This window comes from Saccopteryx bilineata, chromosome 1 (assembly GCF_036850765.1).
Source record: "Saccopteryx bilineata isolate mSacBil1 chromosome 1, mSacBil1_pri_phased_curated, whole genome shotgun sequence".
NCBI classification, from domain to species: domain Eukaryota; kingdom Metazoa; phylum Chordata; class Mammalia; order Chiroptera; family Emballonuridae; genus Saccopteryx; species Saccopteryx bilineata.
In genome coordinates this window covers 117086611-117113939 of record NC_089490.1, presented here as the reverse complement: position 1 = coordinate 117113939, position 27329 = coordinate 117086611, and positions in this window count along the sequence as shown.

Sequence of the window (27329 nt, the reverse complement as noted above, 5' to 3'; positions counted from 1 at the left end):
TGATATAGACCATGTGTTTTTGGATCATATTTAAGAACATGAAAGCACAATTTTCTGAAACTTTCATTATATTTGAGTAAAGATTCCTTATTTTAGATTACATGCTTCCTTTAGTTTTCCTTTTGTGTGTGGGAAGGTATATTTTTAAAGGCTGTGGTTAGGTCTCCATGAAGCAGTTCCTCTGTACTCTCGCTAACCTTCACCGCTCCATACCTCAGGGTCAGTTTATGTGGAAAGATAATACACTCACATGGCAAGGTGTTTCAAAATACCCTTGCAAAGGTTTGAGGTGTGGAAATTTACATTTGAAGAGCATAAAAAGGAGAAAGTGTTGAACACTCAGTCTATTAACTAATCAGTATTTAAAAGAATAACAATTAAATAAAATAATAAACATAACTTTATTACCAAAAAGAAGTTTTCTATAAACATGATTTGTACAAAGATAATATTAAGAATTTGTATCTACTCAAGATTTTGAGTGTTTTAAATGTCTTTGTAAAAGGTAATCAACCAGAAAATTTAAAGAAAAGAAGAATTTTTTTTCTAAAAATTTTTGGGAAAGTCCCCAAAGGAATTAAGAGTAAAAGTACTGGCTATGAAATAAGAAATCAAAAGCCTTTGGCAATATTAGTGTCAGGGTAAAAAATAGTGAATAGAATAAAAAATGAAACTCTGATTTTAATGTTTAGTGAAATAATAAGACAATTTTATCATTTTGTTGGAATAGAAACCAGACTTTTTTTTAAATGATCCACCCATATGTGACTTTTAAAAAGTATAGTGTTTTGGCATGTGAAACAAAATTAACAGTGCTGCTTTATCTTTTTAAAGTCCACAAAATAATAACCCCATTAAAATCTTCTATAATTTAATATTTGAAAATTGCCTTGTATTATGTAAGTTGTTTACAAAATGAATCTTGTAAAGGTTGCACCAGGATGTAATGAGGAAAATCTGGTATCAATGGTCAAGGACCTAATTCTTGTATTACACTTATGACTATGTAACCTTGGACAAGTCATGGCTTCTGGTTTCACTGTGCCACATTTTCTCTCCTATGAAGTAACAAATGGGTGGGACTAAATGTTCTCTAAGATCACTTTCAGCTCAAATTCTAGAATGGAATAAAATTGGAAACTAAAATTTGCACTAAAATAATTACTTGTTATTCAGTATAATTGCTTCCTTTTGGTAAAAGAACATGCTCATCATGTTTATTCTTATGTATATAGCACTGTTTTCTGTTTACACAGTGTGCCTATAAAACTATCTGGTATTTTTTGAATAAGCATAAAAGCACTTACTCTTGCAAAGGAGATTAGTCTTATTTTAAGTGACTAAATCCAGAGATTGTAGACTATTCCTTCACTTCTGAGATATATCAGTTTAAAACCCTTTAAAAATATCTTCTAAATTGAAACTATATATTTTTGAGTTCACTTAATATTTCCTGCATTATTTCACTTATCAAGATATCTTACCTAGAGTGAAATCATAATCTTTTGACTGTTTGATTTTTTTTAGTAACAATAAAAAACATATTATACCTAGAATTGTGCATGAATATAGAGTAATAACACTGGATTATATGGCATTTGGTTTCTAAAATGTGTGATTTAATTATAACATAAAAGGATAAATTATCTTGTGTTGCTAGTAAAATAATATTTTTTTAAATCTCAAGAGTGATTCTAAATGCAGTTTGAAAAATAGCAACATTATTTAGAATAAATGCATGAATTCCCAGGGAGAATACTTTGAAGTTTAACATTTCTCTGATTATATAAATTCTACTATGGTTTATTTAAAGAAATCAGTTGCATTCCTCTATAAACAGACATATTTATATAAATATAAAAATAAAATTAATGTTTATATATGATGTAATTTTCTAGCTTTGAATTCCAATTTCTTCCATCACTGTTTGCCTTAAACCACATTCATTTCCAATTTCCAGAATAAATAAATAGATGATCAAAGGCAAAATTGAATTTTTTCTTAACAGAGTTATCTTTAAGCTCATGTAAGAGTAGACACTTAATGGAAACCTATTCTTATGGCCCAAATATTGAAGAATTCTTCACGTTCCTGTCAGAACTGTGGCAATTTTTTCACCAGACTGAATTAAACTGATCTTGAAAGCAAAACCACATTTGCAGAGATAGGCAAATAGTATCACTTATCCTCATATATTTTTAATTTCATGGATCTCCTGTCACAGAACATATGTTAAGAAAACATACCTCTATTAAGTCATAATCTGTGCTATGTAGAGACAACTATTGTTTTTGTACAGATCACTTTTCCACAAGCCACATGAGGAATGACAACAAATTCTATAATTCTTACAAGCCATGAACATTTGCTTGTTAAAACAAAGACAAAACAGATTGATATCATAAACATTTATAGATTTCCTGTGTTAATAAAAGAAAATTTTAATTTCTGAGAAATGCAAGACAAAAATATTTAGAACAATTAAAAGCATAGCTGAGTTACTTCCATTTTCAAATTTTACTCCCTTTCCTATCATAATTTTTTACAATTTTGTCCTTTTTTTATTCATTAATCTAGATTTGTTTTTCTTTCTGTCATATTGTCACTTTTCTATACTAAATGCAATTTCTTATAAATAGGCTTTTTTGCTTTTGATTTTGAACATGATTTGTTAACACATTCCACTTGAAATCTGGTCAAGGAGAAAATAATTGGCAATTTTTTTATTTGGGTTTTCTTTTATATTATTGTCAATCCTGGTTCAACAACCTGTTTTAATAATCAATCATAGCCTGACCAGGTGGATAGAACGTCTAATGGGACCCAGGTTCAAAACCCCAAGGTCAGCAGCTTGAGTGTGGTCTTATCAGGTTGGAGCACAGCTAACTGGCTTGAACCCTAGGTCGCTGGCTTGAGCCAGAGGTCACTCTGTCTGCTGTAGCCCCCTGGTCAAGGCACATATGAGAAAGCAATCAGTGAAAACTAAGGTGCCACAACGAAGAATTGATGCTACTCACCTCTTTCCCTTCCTGTCTGACTGTCCCTATATATCCCTCTCTCTGTCTCTCTCTTGTCTCTGTCACAAAATAAATAAATAAATAAATATAGACTTGTAGTCACTTTCTGAATAAAAATTTTGAAATAGGTGTGGATAAGTTGATATTATGTGTCTTATATGTACTAAATTTAAATTTAGTATAAAGAAAGCTTGGACTCTCTAATAACATTTCAAATATCTCATGGTATCTATTTCTTTTAAATGAGAAGAGAGAAGTTAGAGAGACAAATTTCCTCGTGCACCCCAACTGGGATCCATACAGCAAACCCCATCTAGGGCTAATGCTGAATCAACAAAACTATTTTTAGCACCTGAGACTATGCTGAGACCTATCAAGCTTTCCTCAACACCTGGGGCCACGCTCAAACCAATTGAGCCACTGGCTGCAGAAGGAGAAGAGGAAGGGAAAGGGAAAGGGGAAAGGGAGGAGAAAGAGAAGCAGATGGTTGCTTCTCATGTATGCCCTAACTGGGGATCAAACCCAGGATGTCTGCAAGCTAGGCCAGTGCTGAACCAACCTGCCAGGCCTTCATGATATCAATTAATCTAAAGGAAACTTGTCTGAGCCATGTACAATGCAGCTGAATAGAACAAATGATTAACGATTCTTGTGAACTTCATCTCCTTTATTGAAACAACTATTTCTGTCTGCACTTTAAAACAGGTTTATAGGAGATTATGTGTGTATGTTTTTCTTATTCCAATTATGTAATGTGCCAGTGACTAATGAAAAACACTGTGCTTTATCCATGAAAGAATGTGAGTAGAAGGAACTTACTGTCTTAGGAACTCACCAGCACTACTTGACCCCATTCTCATGCCAATGTCTGAAAAGGAGACTCAAGATTCCAAAATCTATCTTTCCACATTTGCATTAGCCCCCTATGATTCATTCTTCAGGCATGTTAAACTGGGAGCTTTGACACAAGCTCCATCCTGATCTTTTCATTATCTGTTCAAACTTTTATATAATTTTAGGTTTGTCTTGACATTATTCATCTGAAAAGTCTTCCTTGGCCATCAGCATCTAAGTGTAAAGATGCTTCTTGTGATCCCACAGTACCTTCTGCTGCTGATTTCCACTGTAGCATTTAATGAGTACATTATAATTTCTGATTCTCTAATGTGAACAAAGACCATGTCTTATTCACTGTTGTATCCCCAATTAATTCTGTAGTTCTTGCTGCTGTATTTTGTTGAATGGATTCTCACTTAAAAAAAAATTATGTCAATCAACTTAACACTGAGAGAATATTTTATCCATAGACTTCCAGCCTCCTCTTGATCCTTGAAGCCAGTTTCTCTGCCCACAGGTCAGGAATAAATAACATTGAAAGCAATTTTTTGTCATTTCAACCTTGTTCAAGACCCTGCACTCTTCAGTAATGGCTCTTTTATGTTGACTCAATGCCTGTTGCAACAAAACACAAGTTTTTGGCCTTGGTGATATACTCTACTTCTTGAATACTGACCTTGGCTCTTCTCAACCTGAATTTGCCAATTGTCATAAACATTTTCACTTTGCAGTACTCTCAGAAACAACACAACATAATTCAGCTCTTGGTCCAGAACTTGGTTTTGGCTGGATTTGTCTTAGCCTTAATGGACATGAATTTCACAATATAAACATTTGGTACAGTTTTGTGTTCAGATACAATGAGGGAACAATGATATTTTTATTTTATTTGTTTACTTTCTATTTCTGTCATATACTAAACTTTCTTTCCATCATAATACTTCCCCAATAACATAAAGATTAAATAATTTAACATGTTAAAGCTAAATATTTTACTTAAATCTTATTTAATTATTAATATTTTAATAAGCAATCTTAATTCCTATGGATAATTGTAAATATATAATATGTATAATTTCTTAATAAATTATTTTTATTTTTTCATAAAATGAAATGGTCATCTACTAACTGTCCATGTACTTGTGGTAACTCATGTCTTTGTTTCTTTATGTTTGTCATTAAAATGGAAATCATCATCCTTAGAGCCCTGTGAATATATCATAGTAAGCTCCTCATACTACTCTTCCCCATCTTAGTCCCTTGGTGATAGTAAGAGACCACTTACCTTATAGCATTACATGCTAATATATATTAAATATACTCTTTCACTTTGTCTTTGCTGTGTCGCATTATTTCACCAGTGGTATCATATATGAAAGCATCTCAGCTTACATTAAACTCAAGAAAATTAAGAGGCTGTTATACACCAACATAAAAATCATTTGATGAAAATACTTTTAATACCTTTACTATATAATATAGGAGATATAATATAATAATATATCTAATATGGATGTAGTTTATTTGAACAGTCTTTTTTTTTTAAACCAGATACTATAATTTGCTAATAATGAATTTCAGGTACTATTCTGACTTATACAATTTTGAGAAAGGACATTATGAATATATTTTTCCATAGAAATATCCAGGCTTGAGAGAAAAGGTGAATATAGAAAGAAGTTATGGAAAAAAAGAAGAGAAAGAAGTGTTCAGTAGAAGCTACAAAGAAGACAGGTAGAAGAATATCAAGGATTAACGGGATTCAACTGAAGTAAAATCTTTCTGCAAAGTTGCTCAAGTTTGCATTTTCAGAAAATGTTAAAGATGAAGTATCTATAACCAAAATGTTTTAAAATTTCTTTCAACTTATTTTTAAGTAAGATATCTGATCATCTTGTATAGAATGGTGTGTCTGATCTAAAGGAACCTGATTTACAAGGATTAAGAAAGCTTCTGGGAAAGCATGTAAGAATGACTTCTATTGGTGTTTAGACATATATGTCATAATTTGCAAAGAGTAAGGCAGTCCAGCAGAGGCCTATTTCCAAAGGAAGCTCACAGCAGTCTACACTCCCAGGAGGGAATGCATCTTTAGAAAAGAATAAATTGCCCTGCTGAATTTGACCAGGTAGATAAGAAGACTTTAGCTATTATTGGGAAGAATTGAAACTCTGAGAAAAATGGTGCTTCTATTACTTAAATCTTTCCTCAGACCATATATCATGATTCAGTTTTAGATTTTAGTATAAGCATAATTTGAACATAATTTGGGTATCCTGAAAGGTCAAGTCTGCTTCTAGTAGCAAATTGTTGTGTTTGGTGAGGACTGTGAAGCAGCAGCAGAAAAAGACAGTTCCAGGAATGTAGTGATCATTGTAGGCAACACAGTATGAATAAAGTAGAAAAAACTTACACCTGGATATAGGAGATTTACTCTAGAAACAGTAAGAAATGCTTAAGGGAACAGATATGATCTACATGATGAGAGGTAAATTGATCCAGATTAATCTTAATATAGTATTTTCCAAAATATAAAGTGGTTTACATCTTCATATCCTGAAGTCTTTCAAGCTCATTAGTTCTAATTCATAAGACACCGATTTCAAAAGATAATTGGAGTGATACCAGCAAAAGGGCAAATAGGAGCTTTCATCCATTATCATCCCTGGAACACCAATTTTTGACAATCACTCATGGACAAGAACACTTTTGTGGAGTACAGCAGAGAAGTTTCAGCACCCCACCTGACCAATAATTTTGAGAATAAATGTATGGAAGAGGAAAAGAAGAACAGTGCTGCTTTACCTATGTCACTGCTCTCCCAAGGCAGCACAGTTCAGTGCCAAGACAGACCCCCTCAACTCATGATTTTTCCACAGGGAAAAGTGAGAACATACTGAGTGCCTAGTTTTCCCAACTAGGTGGGATGCAGCCCAAAAGGCTCACTTTTTCTCACCTTCCCAGAGTACTCAGAGAATAAGCACCAAGAATACTGAAGGAATAAACACTGCTAAGTGTTTGGGAAATGTTGAGAGCAAGGTAGAAATGTGAGGACCTGAATATCAGAGCTTAGAACTCAGCAAAGGGTCACTGATTTCTCTATGCCCCTTTTATGTCAAGGAGGTTTTCAAAAAGCTGTTTGGTAATCCTTGCATATAAACCCCTCTAACTGGCCCACATACCTGACCCCACTTTAGTCAGCTTCCATGAACACTGCTGTGAATGGCAAGTGTGAACCTTTGCAGACAGTTTGCAAGTACACACAGTCACCTTGACTCTGCATGATTGAGACAACTATGATACTTCAGGTCATCACTCTAGGAAAAACAAACAGGGGACTCTCTATACCCAACCAGGTTCTGCAAGATTGAGAGAAGACATATGATCTTAAGAATTTTCCTGTTAAGGAAAAAGAGGTATAGAGTCATAGCATGTGTATAAAAAGGTCTGAGAGAGCCTCATAATCCCTAATTGGGATTCTGATTGGTGAAGGTATTCTTATCTTGAAACCAGTCAGTAAAAACTAGAGATATCTCCTTCAAAGGTCAAGTCAGCAAAGCAAGACTCCAAGGAATTTATGAAATCAAGGAACCATCACATCATCAAAGAAACCAAATAATTCTTGCCTGACCAGGCAGTGGCGCAGTGGATAGAGCGTCGGACTGGGATGCGGAGGACTCAGGTTCAAGAGCCTGAGGTCACCAGCTTGAGTGCGGGCTCATCTGGTTTGAGCAAAGCTCACCAGCTTGGACCCAAGGTCGCTGGCTCAAGCAAGGGGTTACTTGGTCCGCTGAAGACCCACGGTCAAGGCACATATGAGAAAGCAATCAATGAACAACTAAGGTGTTGCACGTGCAACGAAAAACTAATAATTGATGCTTCTCATCTTTCCATTCCTGTCTGTCTGTCCCTATCTATCCCTCTCTCTGACTCTCTGTTAGAAAAAAAAGAGAAACCAAGTAATTCTTCAGTAATTAACCACGAAGAAGTAGATATCAACAAATTACCAAATGAAGAATTTAAAATAATTGAAGTAAGAAAATTGAGCAACATACAAGAAAACACTGACAACTCAACAAAATCAGGTAAATAACTTATGAACCAAATATAATAGACAGCTCAACAGACATAGAAATCATAAGAAATTTTTTAGAGCTGAAGTATACAGTGAATAAATAAAAGCTTAATAGACAGCATTGGCATCAAGTCCATCAAGGAGAAGAAAACATCCCTGACCTTGAAGACAGGTCACTTGGATTATATAATGGGGGGGGATAATTTAAAAATAAAAAAAGAATGAATAAAACCTATAGGGTTTCTTGATAATTATCAAGAGAATTAATATATGCATTGTGGAAATCCTAAAAGAAGAAAGGTACTGAATTAACATCAAAATTAAATGTAGGAGTGACGTCACGGAAATGGCGCCGTGAGCAGCGCGTCCGACAGATCTCCCCTAAATCACAACAAATTTATCAACTAGAAACAGAAAAATTTATCCTCGGAGCATTCCGGAGTTCCACACAAACTGAAAGCGAAAGGACTGTTATCACTTGAATGTGAGAGACGAGGGTGTGGAGGAAGCTACTGCAGGGACGTTCATTCAAGCCACGAGGGAGTGCGCCTGTGGTGAGTCAGCCCACACTCGGGAGCCGCGAGCAGACGCGGGCGCGCGCCCGGTCTGGTTGCAGAGCGAGCACCGCCCACACTCTGGAGCGGCGAGCAGCCACCGGCGTGCCCGGTCCGGTTGCAGAGTGAGCACCGCCCACACTCCGGAGGGGCGAGCAGCCACCGGCGTGCCCGGTCCGGTTGCAGAGCAAGCACCGCCCACACTCGGGAGCCGCGAGCAGCCGCGGGCGTGCACCAGGTCCGGTTGCAGAGAGAGCACCGCCCACACTCGGGAGCAGAGAGCAGCCGCCGGCGTGCGCCCGGTCCGGTTGCAGAGCGAGCACCGCTAAGGTTCCCAGCGGCCCGCGCACTGCGAGTGAGAGTCGCCAGCCACCGGTGCCCGGAGCACCCCATTCGCGCGCGTGCCCTGGGCATTCCACGCGCCCAGAGCGCCCTACTGGCCCGCACACCCAGGGTGCCCCATTATCCTGCACCTGGTGCGATCCAGTCGCCAGCGGCAGGGCGAGCGGGAGAGGCACCAGGGTGGTCTTCCCTACTTGGGAGATTCTCTCCATGGGCGGGGCACCTCACCCAACCACTCAAGCTAACAATCAAGCGTTGGGGGAGGGGCGCGCGCAGGCAGCCCAAAATACCTTCGGGAGCACAGCTGCGACCCAATCATTGAAATTAGCTTTACCCATGAAATCTGCTCACCCTCGGTTCTAATTGATAAGATCTCTCTCAGTTCAGCGACCCAAGACAAGAGGCGTGATATTTTTTAGTGCCTCTCGCTAAAGGGGCGGGGGCAACTTCTGATTGATAGAGCCTCCATATTCAAGGATAAACGCTAACAAGAAGGACTTGGCAGATAATAAGATCTAGTAGCAAGCAGAGACTAGTGCCTCTTCTTCCCAGCAAAAACAGGCTACAAAGTGTGGAAAGCCTGGGTTGAGAGGTCCAACTGAATGCTAGGCACTGAACAGTCACCTTGACAACAATTGACTCCCACCCCCGCCTGATTACACTGGAGGCCCTGACTGCCAGAGCCTTTCCCAAAGCCTTGCACTGAGTGGGGATAGAGTGGGGATTTCCCAGCTCTTTGAGCCTCTTACTCCCCAGGCAGAAGCAGTTGCAGCCTTATAGCTGGATCACCAGGCTGCTAATTCAGGAAGGGGGGACTAGGAGAGAGAATCCAGGAAAGCAAACTCTCTCATCGTTGGACCCTGCAAAAGCCAACAAGCCTTGACTACCAGCAAGACTAAAGCCAATTATATGACACTGCCATAGAATCCCATCAACTGCAAATACCTACCTAAGTGTGACACAGGGGCAGAGCCTGGGGTACAGAGTCACCGACCAGGAAGAGGGAGAGAAAAGAAAAAGGAAGAAGTTAACCTCTAAAAATCAAGAAAAATCCACAGACTTTACAACTTGTTCCACTAATTTTTTTCTTGTTGTTGTTTGTTTCTTCTATCTTATTGCCTTTATTTCCTCCACCTCGGTCCTTCTATTCTCTGCCCATCTTATGCTTCCCTTTTCTTGAACTAAACTACCCATGAGTGTTACATTTTATTTCTCTTCTTCATCCTCACCCTCCTTTAAGGTTATACTCTAAAACACTTAACTTTCACTCTCTCCTCTTTTGTTTTTGTTTTTTTGTTTTGCTTTATTTTGTTTTTTTCTCTTCCTTTTTTATTTCTTCCTTCGTTTTTCTCTTTTTCTTAGTTTTTCCTTTCTATTCGTTTTTTCTTTTCTCGTTTTACTTTCCTCCCATTTAATCCTCAATCACGAACAAATTAGTTAATTTGGGACTCAAGGTTTTTTTGGTTTTATTTTTCTTTTTTGCTTTTGTTTTTGTTTTTTTCTTGTTTGTTTGTTTTTGTGGCATTTTGGGTCCTCCCAACCCAAGGTCTCCATTGTATTTAGTCTTCGCTCCACTTAATACAACAGATTTTTACTTATTATTTTTATTTTTTTCTTCTTTATTATCCTTTTTTTGGTCCTTTTTTCTGGTTCACTCTTATCCTTCTCATTATATCTCTTAGTTGACCATCATTTACAAGCAAATCATCTTATGCTTGTCTAAGATTTTCTTCCTTTTTTTTTTTTTGCATTTTGTAGGTCCCTACTCCCTTTTTTTGACCCTTGAACTCTTCACCCCAAATCAGGCCCTCCATTATAGGCATGATATTTCCCTGAGGAGAGGAGAGGAGGGAAAGAGAAGAAAGAAAAAAGGGGGAAATAATAAATTATTACTGGTTATTTTTTGTGGGGTGTTTTACCTTTTTTTTTTTTTTTTACTTTTTACTCTTTATTAATTTTAATTAGTGCTATCAACAAGACCATCCTCAGATGCCAATAAGAAAGAGGAAATCGAATATTATGGATACAAAAGAAAGAGAGGTAACACAAATAGATGTGGAAAAATCTATGGAGAAAAGACTTAACATATTGGAAGCCTTGGAGCTAAATGACAGAGAATTTAAAATAGAAATCTTAAAAATACTCAGAGATATACAAGAAAACACAGAAAGGCAATATAGGGAGATCAGAAAACAACTCAATGAATACAAAGAATATTTTACCAAGGAAATTGAAACTATAAAAACAAATCAAACAGAAATGAAAAACTCAATTCACGAGCTGAAAAACGAGGTAACAAGCTTAGCTACCAGAAGAGCCCAGATTGAAGATAGGATTAGTGAAATAGAAGACAAACAACTTGAGGCACAACAGAGAGAAGAAGAAAGAGACTCAAAAATAATAAAAAACGAGAAAGCCCTACAGGAATTGTCTGACTCCATCAGAAAAAATAACATAAGAATAATAGGTATATCAGAGGGAGAAGAGAAAGAAAATGGAATGGAGAATATACTCAAACAAATAATAGACGAGAACTTCCCAAGCCTGTGGAAAGAACTAAAGCCTCAAATTCAAGAAGCAAACAGAACACCGAGTTTTCTTAACCCCAACAAACCCACTCCAAGGCACATCATAATAAAGATGACACAAACCAATGACAGAGAAAAAATTCTCAAGGCAGCCAGGGAAAAGAAGAGTACAATATATAAAGGAAGGCCTATTAGATTATCATCAGATTTCTCAGCAGAAACTCTACAAGCTAGAAGAGAGTGGACCCCAATATTTAAAGCCCTGAAAGAGAGGAACTTTCAGCCAAGAATACTATACCCATCAAAGCTATCCTTCAAGTACGAAGGAGATATAAATACATTCACAAATACAGAAAAGATGAGAGAATTTATCATCAGAAAGCCCCCACTCCAGGAAATACTAAAGGGGGTTTTCCAACCAGATTCAAAGAACAAAAGAAAACAACACCACAAGTAACAGCTCCAAGAACACAATAAAACCAAACTTAAACTGTGACAACAAAGGAAAAAAAGGGGGGAGAGGATGGACATTAACAGTAGCAAAGGACGATGAAGTGCAGAAATACTCATAAGATAGGGTACTACAATGAATATGGTAGGTACCCTTTTCATTACTTAATGGTAACCACCCTTGAAAAAACCACCACAAAAACACTTGACTTAAAAAAGGCAGCAACAGAAGAAAGAAGTATGGAACACAAACAAACAAAAACAAATGATAGAAAAACAAAAGAGAAGAATCAAACAAGATACAAAACTAACAGAAAGCAATTTATAAAATGGCAGTAGGGAACCCGCAAGTGTCAATAATTACACTAAATGTAATTATTGGATTAAACTTACCAATAAAAAGACACAGAGTAGCAGAATGGATTAAAAAAGAAAATCCAACTATATGCTGCCTACAAGAAACACATCTAAGCAACAAGGATAAAAACAAATTCAAAGTGAAAGGCTGGAAAACAATACTCCAAGCAAACAACACCACAAAAAAAGCAGGGGTAGCAATACTCATATCTAATAATGCTGACTACAAGACAGAAAAAGTACTCAGAGGCAAAAATGGTCATTTCATAATGATTAAGGGGAAGTTGAATCAAGAAGACATAATAATCCTTAATATATATGCACCAAACCAAGGAGCACCAAAATATATAAGACAGCTACTTATTGACCTTAAAACAAAAACTAACAAAAATACAATCATACTTGGAGACCTCAATACACCGCTGACGGCTCTAGATCGGTCATCCAAACAGAGAATCAATAAAGATATAGTGGCCTTAAACAAAATACTAGAACACCTGGATATGATAGACATCTACAGGACACTTCATCCCAAAGCGACAGAGTACACATTTTTCTCTAGTGTACATGGAACATTCTCAAGAATTGACCATATGTTGGGCCACAAAGACAATATCAGCAAATTTAGAAAAATTGAAATTGTACCAAGCATATTTTCTGATCATAAAGCCTTGAAACTAGAATTCAACTGCAAAAAAGAGGGGGAAAAACCCACAAAAATGTGGAAACTAAACAACATACTTCTAAAAAATGACTGGGTCAAAGAAGAAATAAGCGCAGAGATCAAAAGATATATACAGACAAATGAAAATGAAAATACGACATATCAGAATCTCTGGGATGCAGAAAAAGCAGTAATAAGAGGAAAGTTCATATCACTTCAGGCCTACATGAACAAACAAGAGAGAGCCAAAGTAAACCACTTAACTTCATACCTTAAGGAACTAGAAAAAGAAGAACAAAGACAACCCAAAACCAGCCGAAGAAAGAAGATAATAAAAATCAGAGCAGAAATAAATGAAATAGAGAACAGAAAAACTATAGAAAAAATCAATAAAACAAGGAGCTGGTTCTTTGAAAAGATCAACAAAATTGACAAACCCTTGACAAGACTCACCAAGGAAAAAAGGCACAGGACTCAAATAAATAAAATCCAAAATGAAAGAGGAGAGATCACCACAGACATCATAGATATACAAAGAATTATTCTAGAATACTATGAAAAATTATATGCCACCAAATACAACAATCTAGAAGAAATGGATAAATTCCTAGAACAATACAACCTTCCTAGACTGAGTCATGAAGAAGCAGAAAGCCTAAACAGACCAATCAGCAGGGAGGAAATAGAAAAAACTATTAAAAATCTCCCCAAAAATAAAAGTCCAGGCCCAGACGGTTATACTAGTGAATTCTATCAAACATTCAAAGAAGACTTGGTTCCTATTCTACTCAAAGTCTTCCAAAAAATTGAAGAAGAAGCAATGCTTCCAAACACATTTTATGAGGCCAACATAACCCTCATACCAAAACCTGGCAAGGATGGCACAAAGAAAGAAAACTACAGACCAATATCTCTAATGAATACAGATGCTAAAATACTAAACAAAATACTGGCAAACCAAATACAACAACATATTAAAAAAATAATACATCATGATCAAGTGGGATTCATCCCAGAATCTCAAGGATGGTTCAACATACGCAAAACGGTTAACGTAATACACCATATCAACAAAACAAAGAACAAAAACCACATGATCTTATCAATACAACACAATTTTATGTTTTTGATAAAATACAACACAATTTTATGTTTAAGACTCTCAACAAAATGGGTATAGAAGGAAAATATCTCCACATGATAAAGGCCATATATGATAAACCATCAGCCAACATCCTATTAAACGGCATAAAACTGAGGACTTTCTACCTTAAATCAGGAACAAGACAGGGTTGTCCACTCTCTCCACTCTTATTCAACGTGGTGCTAGAAGTTCTGGCCAGAGCAATCAGACAAGACAAAGAAATAAAAGGCATCCATATCGGAAAAGAACAAGTAAAGCTATCACTTTTTGCTGATGATATGATACTATACATCGAAAACCCGAAGGACTCCACAAAAAGATTATTAGAAACAATAAACCAATACAGTAAGGTCGCAGGATACAAAATTAACATACAGAAGTCAATAGCCTTTCTATATGCCAACAATGAAATATTAGAAAACGAACTCTAAAAAATAATCCCCTTCATGATTGCAACAAAAAAAATAAAATACCTAGGAATAAACATAACAAAGAATGTAAAGGACCTTTATAATGAAAATTACAAAGCATTGTTAAGGGAAATCGAAAAAGATACAATGAGATGGAAAAATATTCCTTGTTCTTGGATAGGAAGAATAAATATAATCAAAATGGCCATATTACCCAAAGCAATATACAAATTTAATGCAATTCCCATCAAAATCCCTATGAGATTTTTTAAAGAAATGGAACAAAAAATCATCAGATTTATATGGAACTATAAAAAACCCCGAATAGCCAAAACAATCCTAAGGAAAAAGAATGAAGCTGGGGGCATTACAATACCTGACTTTAAACTATATTATAGGGCCACGATAATCAAAACAGCATGGTATTGGCAAAAAAATAGACACTCAGACCAATGGAACAGAATAGAAAGCCCAGAAATAAAACCACATATATATGGTCAAATAATCTTTGATAAAGGGGCCAACAACACACAATGGAGAAAAGAAAGCCTCTTCAACAAATGGTGTTGGGAAAACTGGAAAGCCACATGCAAAAGAATGAAACTCGACTACAGCCTGTCCCCGTGTACTAAAATTAATTCAAAATGGATCAAAGACCTAAATATAAGACCTGAAACAATAAAGTACATAGAAGAAGACATAGGTACTAAAATCATGGACCTGGGTTTTAAAGAACATTTTATGAACTTGACTCCAATGGCAAGAGAAGTGAAGGCAAAGATAAATGAATGGGATTACATCAGAATTAAATTTTTTGCTCAGCAAGAGAAACTGATATAAAAATAAACAGACAGCCAACTAAATGGGAAATGATATTTTCAAACAACAGCTCAGATAAGGGCCTAATATCCAAAATTTACAAAGAACTCATAAAACTCAACAACAAACAAACAAACAATCCAAAAAAAAATGGGAAGAGGACATGAACAGACACTTCTCCCAGGAAGAGATACAAATGGCCAACAGATATATGAAAAGATGCTCAGCTTCATTAGTTATTAGAGAAATGCAAATCAAAACTACAATGAGATACCACCTCACCCCCGTTAGATTAGCTATTGTCAACAAGACGGGAAATAGCAAATGTTGGAGAGGCTGTGGAGAAAAAAGAACCCTCATTCACTGTTGGTGGGACTGTAAAGTAGTATAACCATTATGGAGGAAAGTATTGTGGTTCCTCAAAAAACTGCAAATAGAACTACCTTATGACCCAGCAATCCCTCTACTGGGTATATACCCCAAAACCTCAGAAACATTGATACGTAAAGACACGTGTAGCCCCATGTTCATTGCAGCACTGTTCACAGTGGCCAAGACATGGAAACAACCAAAAAGCCCTTCAATAGAAGACTGGATAAAGAAGATGTGGCACATATACACTATGGAATACTACTCAGCCATAAGAAATGATGACATCAGATCATTTACAGCAAAATGGTGGGATCTTGATAACATTATACGGAGTGAAATAAGTAAATCAGAAAAAAAACAAGAACTACATGTTTTCATACATTGGTGGAACATAAAAATGAGACTAAGAGACATGGACAAGAGTGTGGTGGTTACCAGGGGTGGGGGAGGGAGGACATGGGAGGGAGGGAGGGAGAGAGTTAGGGGGAGGGGGAGGGGCACAGAGAACTAGATAGAGGGTGGCGGAGGACAATCTGACTTTGGGCGAGGGGTACGCAACATAATTTAATGACAAAATAACCTAGACATGTTTTCTTTGAATATATGTACCCTGATTTATTAATGTCATCCCATTACCATTAATAAAAATTTATTTTAAAAAAAATTTAAATGCAAGGAAGAAATAAGTGTAGAGGTTTGGTATATAATTTGTTATCAACTTAAAATAGATTGGTATGACTATATTTTATGACAGTGTCATACTAATTCTTCCTCAAAAAAAAAACTAGCAAGTACACAAAAGAAAATGAGAAAGTACTATTATTTTTTTCAATGATCAAATTACAAAAGAAGACAGCAAGAGGAGGAAATGGACAAAAAAAATACAAAATAACCAGAAAACAATTAAGAAAGTGGCAATAATTAGTTCTTACATATCAGTAATTACTTTAAATATATATGATTACATTTTCCAATCAAAATATGTCGAGTATAGATGTCTACAAGGTTCACTTCAGCTTTAAAAACACACAGAGGTAAAATCAAAGGGATTTAAAAAGATATTCTGTACAAATTGAAACCTAAAAGAATGGAAGTAGCTAAATTTACATCAGATAAAGTAGACTGTAAGTCAAATAACTGTATAGCAAGAGACAAAAAGTTTATTATATAATGATAAATGAGTCAATTATCCAGGGAATAGAACAATTATAAATATTTATATATATGTACCCAATATTGAAGCACCTAGATATATGAAGCAAATATTAAAAGAACAAAAGTGATAAATAAATAGGAAGGCAAGTGTGAGAGTTCAATACCCAATTTTAACAATGGTCACATCGTCCAGACAAATAATTAATAAAGCAACACTGGACTTTATTACACTTTAGACCAGATGATCGTAGCAGACATAGACAGCACATTCCAAACAATTCCAGCAAAAAACACGTTCTTCTCAAGCATGCCAGAACATTTTCACTTACCATATTTCCCCATGTATAAGACACACCCCTTTTCAAAAAATTTGGCGTCTAAAAACTGGGTGTGTCTTATATGGTGGTTATAGATTTTTTACTTGCGTTTCCTGCTTTTTTTGTATGGATGAGTGGTATGAATTTTATGATAAATAAAACTTGAGTCCAATAACTTTATGTAATACATTTTTTTTCAAACTTTGGTCCCCAAAATTAAGGTACATCTTATACATGGGGAATCTAATATATATGAAATCTAATAAAGTCAATCTCAGAATCATATTAGAAAGGTACCAGGAGCTGGGGGTAAACTAAGGTATGAGAAGATTTAGTCAGAGTATAGACTTTCAGTTAGGGTTAAATAAGTTCTGGAAACTTAATGGACAATGTGAGAAGTATAGTTAATAATAATATTGTGTACTGGACATGTGATGATAGTAGATGTTAAGTGTTTTTTACACACACACACACACACACTAGTAATTATGTGAAGTGATAGTTATGTAATTAAGTTGTGATAATGATTTCACAATGTATAAATATATCAAACATAATGTTGAACAACTTAAATATACAGTTTTTGTTCATCACACATCAATAAAGCTGGAGAAATAAAAACTATATATCATTAAATATTCAATGGAGCATGTTCCTTTTCTCCCAGCCCCATTTAGGTTCCTCTTGAAATCTGCAAAAAAGAATCAAAGAGGGCCGATACTCTGTTTTGTGAATTTAAACTAAGCTATAGCCACAGCGTTTTTAAATTGTTTATTTGTTTGTTTTTTATTTGTTTTCTCATTAAACATAAGTTGGATGCAGGGAATTCAGCAAATACTAGCAGTATAAGGGTTTAAGAACTTAAAGGCACAGTCATAAAGCACATCTTACGAACCAGCTGCAGTGTAAATGAAGCCATAATATGTGTTTCTATCAAATTCACTCAGTTCATGCATTGTAACAAGCATTTATGTGTATTAACTGACATCATTCTGTTACAACTTGAGATACATTTTTTATAATCTACGTAGTACAGATGAGGAAACTAAGGCACAAGAGATACTAACTCACCCTTAGAAAATACAAGATGTGTAATTAGAATATAGGCAATCTAGTATCAAGGGTCACACCCTTAATCTCTGCTTTCTGGCTAAATTTTAATTCCTTCTATGTAGATTGTATCAACTTCCCTACTCTTTCCCTAGAAGGGCTATTCAGCTTCTCTAATTAACCAGCATCTTATTTAGAGAAGGTAAATAAAGCCTTAGAGAAGTCTCCAAAATTCTTCACAAGTCAAGTAAGGGTACTACTGTTCCTGATGGGAATAGTCTCTATATATCATGCGGTGGGGTTTTTTTGTTTTGTTTTTTTTTAATATTTTTCTGAGGTTGGAAATGGGGAGACAATCAGACTCCCTCATGTGCCCAACAGGGATCCACCTGGCACACCCACCAGGGGGCGATGCTCTGCCCATCTGGGGCATTGCTCTGTTGCAACCAAAGCCATTCTAGCGCCTGAGGCAGAGGCCACAGAGCCATCCTCAGCACCCAGGCTAACTTTGCTCCAATGGAGCCTTGGATGCGGGAGGGGAAGAGAGAGACAAAGAGGAAGGAGAGGGGGAGGGGTGGAGAAGCAGATGGGTGCTTCTCCTGTGTGCCCTGGCCGGGAATCGAACCTGGGACTCCTGCACACCAGGCCGATGCTCTACCACTGAGCCAACTGACCAGGGCCTCATGTGGTGTTTTGAACAACTTAATTGTTTTTATGGAGGACTATACAGGGAAATAAGTTTGCTTTTTTCGTCATCCTAGTCATTTTAAGGAAAGAAGCAACATTTAATCTTTCCTTCAAAGAGAACAAAATTACTTCATATTATTGATACAGAAAGTATTTCTATACTGTTGAATATTAATAGTTTGTAAAGTACTTTAAGTCAAATGGTTTTATGTTTGGGGAAATCCGCTTCCCCTCAAATCTATAAACTTTCAGAAAGAAATCAAGAATTATAATGTTTTCTTGTTAGTCTCCATAAAGGTTACTTTAGTAAGTATCTTATAAGTTACAGACACATATTACTGTTGAGAAAAAAGTAATTTGTCATAATCATTTTAATTATAGTTATTTTTAATTATCTTTGCTGTTTGTGTAAACATTAACAATACAAACAGTGCTGCTGTAGCACAGATGGTTGGTGCTTGTTACCCAGGCTGTCAAGCATCATTTGAACACCACTGCCTCTTTTTCTCTCATTGTAAGGAAAAGCAGTACTGTTGCTACTTGGAAATGATTTTTATGTTTGAGAAAACTGGCTGTTACGAAAAATGGGAGAACCAATTGACAGTTTTGTCCCCTTTTGCTCTCTGTCAGCGTTGCTTTGAGCCCCTTTCCATTTGAGACACCCCTCATCCTTAATAGTTCTGTTTTACCCACTAGTCAACCTACACATGCTCATGTTTGGTTTTGCTCCAACTCAATCAACTAATAAAGACCCTGGAATGGTTAAAAAAAAATAAGACTCTTTTTAAAACTTGACTATGTTCATTGAAATGGCAATATTCAATGTGCAGATGGCACCAATGTGCAAAATATCTGGTTTTATTCACATCCACATACAAAACCAAAGCAAAATTAAATAGCTTTCCAAGATTTTAACACTAGGAGTCTTCTGGTGTCAACATATGATTGAAGAAAATAGCTCTAATTTTTTCAGTTATTAAAATGAGAACTATTATATCTGCCACCTCAAATGGAAGATGAATGCTCCTCAAATGGAAGATGAATTTATTCTGTGAGCTTAGAGCCAAAAGTCACAGGCTGTATCATAATTCAATGTTAAATGCCTCAGATCAATGCAACGAAAAAACTGCTCTTGGCTTACCTTGCCATTGGTCAATATATTATATTCCTATTAATTTTTTTCAAATATTGTTCAATATTTAATGTTGTCTATGCAGGCATACTGGACTGCAGCCATGGCCAAAGGAGGGAAGAAAGAGATTTTGAGCTTTGCACAGAGAAGAATATTCTCTACAAACACGGAGTTGTAACCAAAAGAATAATTCAGGTTCTTAGAAAAGGAATTCTACCCACAAAGTTGAAAATGAGTATAAAATATTTAAAAGAATACGGTCCAATGGCAGTCCATATCTACTTTAGTGGTAACTAACAGGATACTAGCTATCTACATGGACACACCAGCTTTACTACTAGTCAATCTGATAATCTTGGAGGACAGCAAAAACCTGCAAGAACAATAAATAACCACAATATTTATTTTCTAGCTTTTATATCTCTATGTCTTAGATCATTTAAGCACTAAACTATATATACACACAGCACAATGTATAAATATTTAGGTATTCTCTTCTCATATGCAGATACATAAGTTAATGAGATTGAAAGTCATTTACTCAGGAGTTGAGAAAGAAAATGCTAAATTTGAAATAAAATAGTTACATTCACTTAGTAAAAAACTATTCACTAGTGATGAGTATTGAGATAATTAAAAATCAAATTTTAATTTATCACTGGAGGTGCCAGATGGACAGTCCCAGTGTACATGTCTGTTTTTATCACAGAAACAAGTTCCAAAGACTTCTCTGCTATATCATGTCAATTTTATATTTAATAAAAAAATTGCCCTTATTAAAACCATAGTACTTTGCTGATAATATAGATAAGTTATAGAACACTCTCCTCTTATCTTTGGGAATGTGACAAATAGTACAGTCAAGATTAAACTCCAGTTATGTTGAATATATCCTGTAATGAATAAGCTAGAAGTAAACAATTTCATATCCATTATTTAAGTTAGTGTCTATTACAAGAATTAAAAGTTTGAAGTCTGGACTATAAAGACTTATTTTAATTGTATGAACAAGTAATTTATTCATATGTCCAGTGTCTATATAGTGAGTTTAAAAATATCTTTTTAAAAATTTTTCTTAAGTGAGGGGAAGCAGATAGACTCCCACATATGCCCCGACTGGGATCCACCCAGCAAGCTCCCTAATGCGCAATGCTCTACCCATCTAGGGTTGTTGCTCCATTGCTTGCCAACTGAGCTATTTTAGCACCTGAAGCAACACTATGGAGCCATTCTCAGTGCCCAGGGTCAACTTGCTCCAATCAAGCCATGGCTGCATGAGGAGAAGAAAGAGAGAGAAGGAAGAGGGAAAAGGGGGAGGAGAGAAGCAGGTGGTCATTTCTTCGGTGTGTCCTGACTAGAAACCAAACCCTGGACATCTACATGCCAGGCTGATGCTCTACCACTGAGCCAACTGGCCAAGGCCTAAAAATATTCTTTAGAAAAGAAATAAGGGGCCTGAGAAAAAGTCTACTTGCTTTTTTCTGAAATATAGTCCTTTACAAAACAACTACAAATGATGCATATTTAAATAATTTTTAAAAACATAACTTAGCTAATATATGTATATGGCAGTTATATATATATTTTTTATTCAGCTGCCATATATATGAAAAAAGATAAAATTAAATAGAAAAAAGAAATTCAGAGAGGTAAGTCAGTACTGTAGTTTTCCCTAAAGACAAAAGTCAAAATCAGTGTCATGCAGTTTTCAAACCAAAGACTAGATAGAGACTACCCTTAACATTGGTATGGTCCCAGAACACTGGGACTGCAAATGGCATGATGAGAAATGAGAGTTTGAATTTTCATCACAGAAGAATAAAACAAGGAAACTTTCTTATTCTGACTTTGAAGCCAATAGGAAGGAAAAATGTCTCCCATAAGAAAGCATCACTATACACTATCAGTCACAGGAGATTCTAATACTAGTTCACTCTTTCTTTTGTGATTTTTAATATCTCTTAAGCTTTTTATTTATTGGTCTTGTTTTAGGATTGGTAACATTCCTTGTACCCCACAGAAGTAAATGCAGCTGTTTATGTGAGAAACTCAACGTTCACTCAGAACCCCCCAAAACCTCAAAAAATAAAGTTTCAGAAATCATAGCTCACATTCAAAAGTTACAACACATACATGACAGCACAGCACCATGAGGGAGATCCAGCAGAGATGCAAACCTAATCTAACACACAAAGACTTCCAAATGATCAGATACATAGTATGTTACCATATATATATCTATATATATATATAGCAAAAACATACTGACTGCTGGTAACACTCTTTTTCTCGGCTTTTCAGTCATCCATCATAGGGCTCTTCAGAGTTCTTAGTGTCACTAGTTTGATATTTGTGCATCTGACTCTCCTTGTTGTCCTTGAAGTCCATTGAAATGCTGTTTTCCGACCTACCATCCTAAACCAGACCAACTTCACACTTAACCCCATCATTTCTCTAATCCAGAAGAACCTGAATTCCAGATTAGAAATTACTTCTCTATTTTCCTAATGGCAGAAAACCTTTCATTACAAAATTACCCACACATCATTCCTGATCCACCACCTAGGCAAGAAGCTTCTATGGTTTTATTAAATATTAATGATGGCTTTTTCAGACCCACTATTGTAAACACAGCATTCGCGTTTGGCTTAGATTTAACCAAATCCTAATCCAGGTCCCACCATTTGTTACCTGTGTCTGATCAGTTTCCTCACTTTATTATCTATTTGTTGATCATCCTCATATTTATATCTCTTACCTAGAGTTCTCTCCTAAATGCTACGCACATTGATTTGATTATCTAGTTTATAGCTCTATGTGGATAGATAATAAATATTTTAAATGAAAATGTCCAAATTTGAATTCTTTACTTTCTTCCAAAAGCTGCTTCTCCTTGAGCCTTTTCAGACTATTTGATAGTATCTCCATCTGTCAGTGGCAGAGCCAAAAGCTTTGGGATATGCCTGACTTTTGTCTTTCATACTTCTCATCCAATTTTTCAGGAATCCAATAGACTCTATCTTCAGATTAAATGTAGACTATAATTAGCTTGTCTCTTCATATTCACTGTGTAGACTGATTCTATTGAAGACTGTTTGACTCATGTTACTTTTAGTTGTCCATTTCACCAATAAGAGATTCTACTTTAAATTCCAGCTTGAGAAGATTGGATAAACGTATGAATTTAAGAGTTCACTCAATTTTATCAATCTTCTTCTACAATAGAAACTGCTAATGCAAATATAAATACACACACAATTTGTTTCTGTTTTCTAAAATTTTTATCAGAAGCATTGAAACTCCTTACCTGATTATAATATGAAAATTTTCATGCCTTATCTTTCATGGGCAGCTCCCTTGGGAACTAATGACATCTCAGATTAAATTTGTGTTGACTATAAAACTTTAGGCACTACAAATTGAACCACTGATTTAAACATCAAATGTCAGCCCTACAGTTAGATTAAGATTCTGGCCCCGTGTTGCTTGGTCTGAATTTTTCTACCCAACCTCACTTCACTTTCAACCATTGGCCTGTTTGGCTAAGGTAGTTTTACAATTCAAATCTAAATCTTTTTTAAAATTTTATTTATTTATTCATTTTTAGAGAGAGAGGAGAGAGGGAGAGAGAGCAAAGGGGGGAGGAGAGGAGCAGGAAGCATCAACTCCCATGTGTGCCTTGACCAGGCAAGCCTGGGGATTTGAACCAATGACCTCAGCATCCCAGGTTGAGACTTTATCCACTGCGGCACCATAGGTCAGGCTAAATTTATTAATGTATTGATTTGAGAGAGAGAGAAAGAGAGGGAAAGAGAGAGAGAAAGAGAGAGTAACAGTGATTTGTTGTTTCACCTATTAATGCATTCACTGGTTGATTCTTCAGTGTGCCCTAAGGAGTGAACTTGCAGCCTAGGTGTATTGGGACAATATTACAACCAACTGAGCTATACAACCAAGGCTAAAACCTAAATCTTAAAAGTCAGTGAAGTCCAGAAGTAGGCAATCGAGACTCAAGCAGTGGTTCAGCAATTGCCATAGACATGTGCCGTTTTTGTCTTTATCCTCCAATGTTAGATGTAGGCCTTCATCTTCATTCTTGTGGTCTCAGAGGTGTCAAGTGACTGTTTCCCTTCTAGGTATCAGTTACTGTATGGCCAGTAGTTGCAGCTGCCATTGCTGTCAGGCAGGTTCAGGTTCAGGTTCCCATTGAATTCGAGCAGACGGTAAAGAAATAGTGGAGCCAAAAATTGGTGGGCCATTCCTTTATTCTAGCTTTGCAACCAGCTGGCAAGTAAACACAAACACACAGTACACCAAAACTCACTCACATGTTCTCCGGTTCCACAACCAGGAGAATCTTTTTCAGTTTTTCCTAGAATCAAAGGCCCTACTAGCCTCAGTCACCTCTGTTTGCTCACCTCTGGTTGCCCTCTCATCTCTGCACAAACTGGCTTCTCCTTCAGCACTCTGCCATCTTGGCTGCCTTCACTGCTCTTCCTGTGCATGAAGAAACATGGACTCCTCCTTCCTCCTGCTTCTTCACAAACTTTTCTTGGTGTGAAAACACCTCCTTCAGCACACATTAGCATAACAATGGCCCTTCCCAAGCAGGAAAGTAATTAGCTGTTTCACCTGGCAGCATCATGTATGTGGGCAGCACCATTTTTAACAAAGTGAGCATAAAATCACATTTTACAAACTTATTTGCCCAACAGTTACATTTCAGGCATGAAGAAGAAAAGAGGAACACAAAGAGCATAACTTACGTAAGTAAAGTGAAAGTTTCTCAGAAATATTAATCTTACCTCTCACTGGAACTCTGCCATATATCAACCCAACTGCAAAGAAGTCTGGATGGCAAGTATTTCAAGCTGTTACATTGGTTCTTTGAACATAATCTGGATTCTCTCAGTAACAACAACAACAAAAAAGCCATATGTAGTATGTAGACAGTTTCTGCCACATCTATCAAAGAACATTTGGCCAGCTTCATAAAGTTGAATAAATACCAGCATTAGGTTAAAAATAAATTTTCCTTTCTTAAAAGTTCTCTTAATTTTAAAATTACAAAAATAATTGTTCATTGCTTCCAGTATGAAACTGTAGAAGATTAGTGAGAATACCAGCATTAGGTTAAAAATAAATTTTCCTTTCTTAAAAGTTCTCTTAATTTTAAAATTACAAAAATAATTGTTCATTGCTTCCAGTATGAAACTGTAGAAGATTAGTGAGTTTTTGTTTTTTCAATGTATTTTCCACTTTTTAAATATTCTTCTGTCCCATTTGGCTCCTTTGAAAGATCCAGAGGTTGAAGAAAACAAATGACCTAAACTTATTGGTCTAAGAATAGTTATAAATTTAAGAATGTGTCTGGTTCTAGTATAAGGAATCTGTACTAGTTTGCTATGCTACTCCTGAGGAAGTAGTTTTCTCTGTGGAAGATTTTCTTTACTTGTGCACTGCCAGAAAGTCTGAAGCCAAACTTGGAATCTGCTTTGATCAAATTTATTAGGATTTCAAGAGAACTTCTTTCTTGATTCTTTTTTTTAGTTATATATAATTTATGTTCTCTTATTATATTACATACAACTTCATAAGCTGAGTCTTCTTCCAAAAAGGTAGATTGAAATTAAACTAAAGTATTCCTGTAAAAATCTGCAGTATATAGGTCACATACTTTCTTCATATAGTGCATTGAGTCATAAACTCTGAAGACACCCAAAAAAATTAGAACACATGTTACTATTAACAAGAATCATAAGCATATATGCACAACCTCTTTCCTCATGTGATCCACAATTGGCAAGTATGTGACTGCCAAATGGGAAGTAAATGAAAGAGTTAGAAAAGATGGATATGTGATTACTCTGAAAGTAAAATGTGAAACATGGTTGAAAGATGAAGGGAACCTTACAGAAAGAGAGAATAAAAGAATGGAAGGCACAGACATGGAAGTGAACATGTCATATGGAAAGTTTTAAGATTACATGACTCTTTTAAGGATCCATAAAGATCCATTAGGGTGATGACAGCAGGATTCAAAAGGAGAAAAGTAGAGAGCCTTATATTTGATTCAGTAAGAACCAGGAACCACATCAATCTGGAGCAGAAAAGGGATGTAATGAAACAGTGTTTCAGCAAGATTAATTTTTCAAGCACTATGAAGAATGGATTGGCATGAAACTGAATTGAGGGCAGGATAGGAATCTGTTGAAATAATCCATGTGTGAAGTTATGAGGGCCGGGATAAAAATGTTAACTACTGAAACAAGTGGAAGAAAAAAAAAGTAGAGTCATTATATGAAGTACCAGCAGTCTCCAACTTTAAAGGGAACCCAGCTGAGAAGTGGAGGTTAAACTGACTGTATGGCAGCATTAACCATGCTTGTAATAGTGCATACATCGTTATCTATTCCTTTAGATCGAGGGGTTTACAAATAATAAACCCTATGTCTACAATTCCTACCAATTCTAAAATAATCTCCCAGTTTGCTATAATTTGTACTCTGATAATTTCATGAAAAGGCTCTTTCTTGATTCTAATTATATTGATTTTTTTCTGAAATAAATGACTGATTATATCAACTCTCTAAAACTGGTCTTAATTTGGTCTCTTCTTTACAAATTGTTTTGGCTTGTACCATAGATAAAAGATATGTGTAAAAAAACTCAAAGGTATTTTGTTACTCTGCCCAAAAGTTATAGTAACAGATATTTTAAAACGTTATCCACTATTTATATTTGAAATCTCCAACAGCATTACACTTCCTAGGTCTGATGAAGATGACTAATTTTATCTAAATCTACACTTTCCTCTGTTCTCGGAAACCAAACTTTACATTTTTCTTTAGTGTGGTAATGTGACAGAATTCTTGTTAATAGATTGTCAGTAGAATTGATGTTCAGCAATTCCAGGCCTCATCCATATCTACTTCATGGAATTTTATTAATTTTAATTCCAAGTAACCTTGTAAACCATATGCACAAGTTGTTAAGTCCTCAGTCAGTCTAAATTCCTGAAGAATTGCACAAACTCCTTCCCCAGAGCAAACTCATTACAATCTTGGACACTTAAGACATTATATAAGGTCTACCGGAAAGTTCTGTCCGGTTTTGGGATAAAACAAAATACAAATTTTTCTTACCATCAATAAACTTTATTAAATAATAAATTGCCATTATTATTAATGATTTCTTGCCAGCATGAGGGCAATTTGTATATCCTATTTTTGAAAAATGTTTTATCTTTTGATGCAAGAAATTGAACCAGTGCTTGTTTGATATCTTCTTATTTTTGAATATTTTGCCCTTCAAAAAATTTTGTAAGGACAAAAACAAGTGATAGTCGGAGGGTTCTAAGTCCGGGGAATATGGTGGATGTGACAGACATGCTTCTGTAGCATTTCTTCCTTGTTGAAA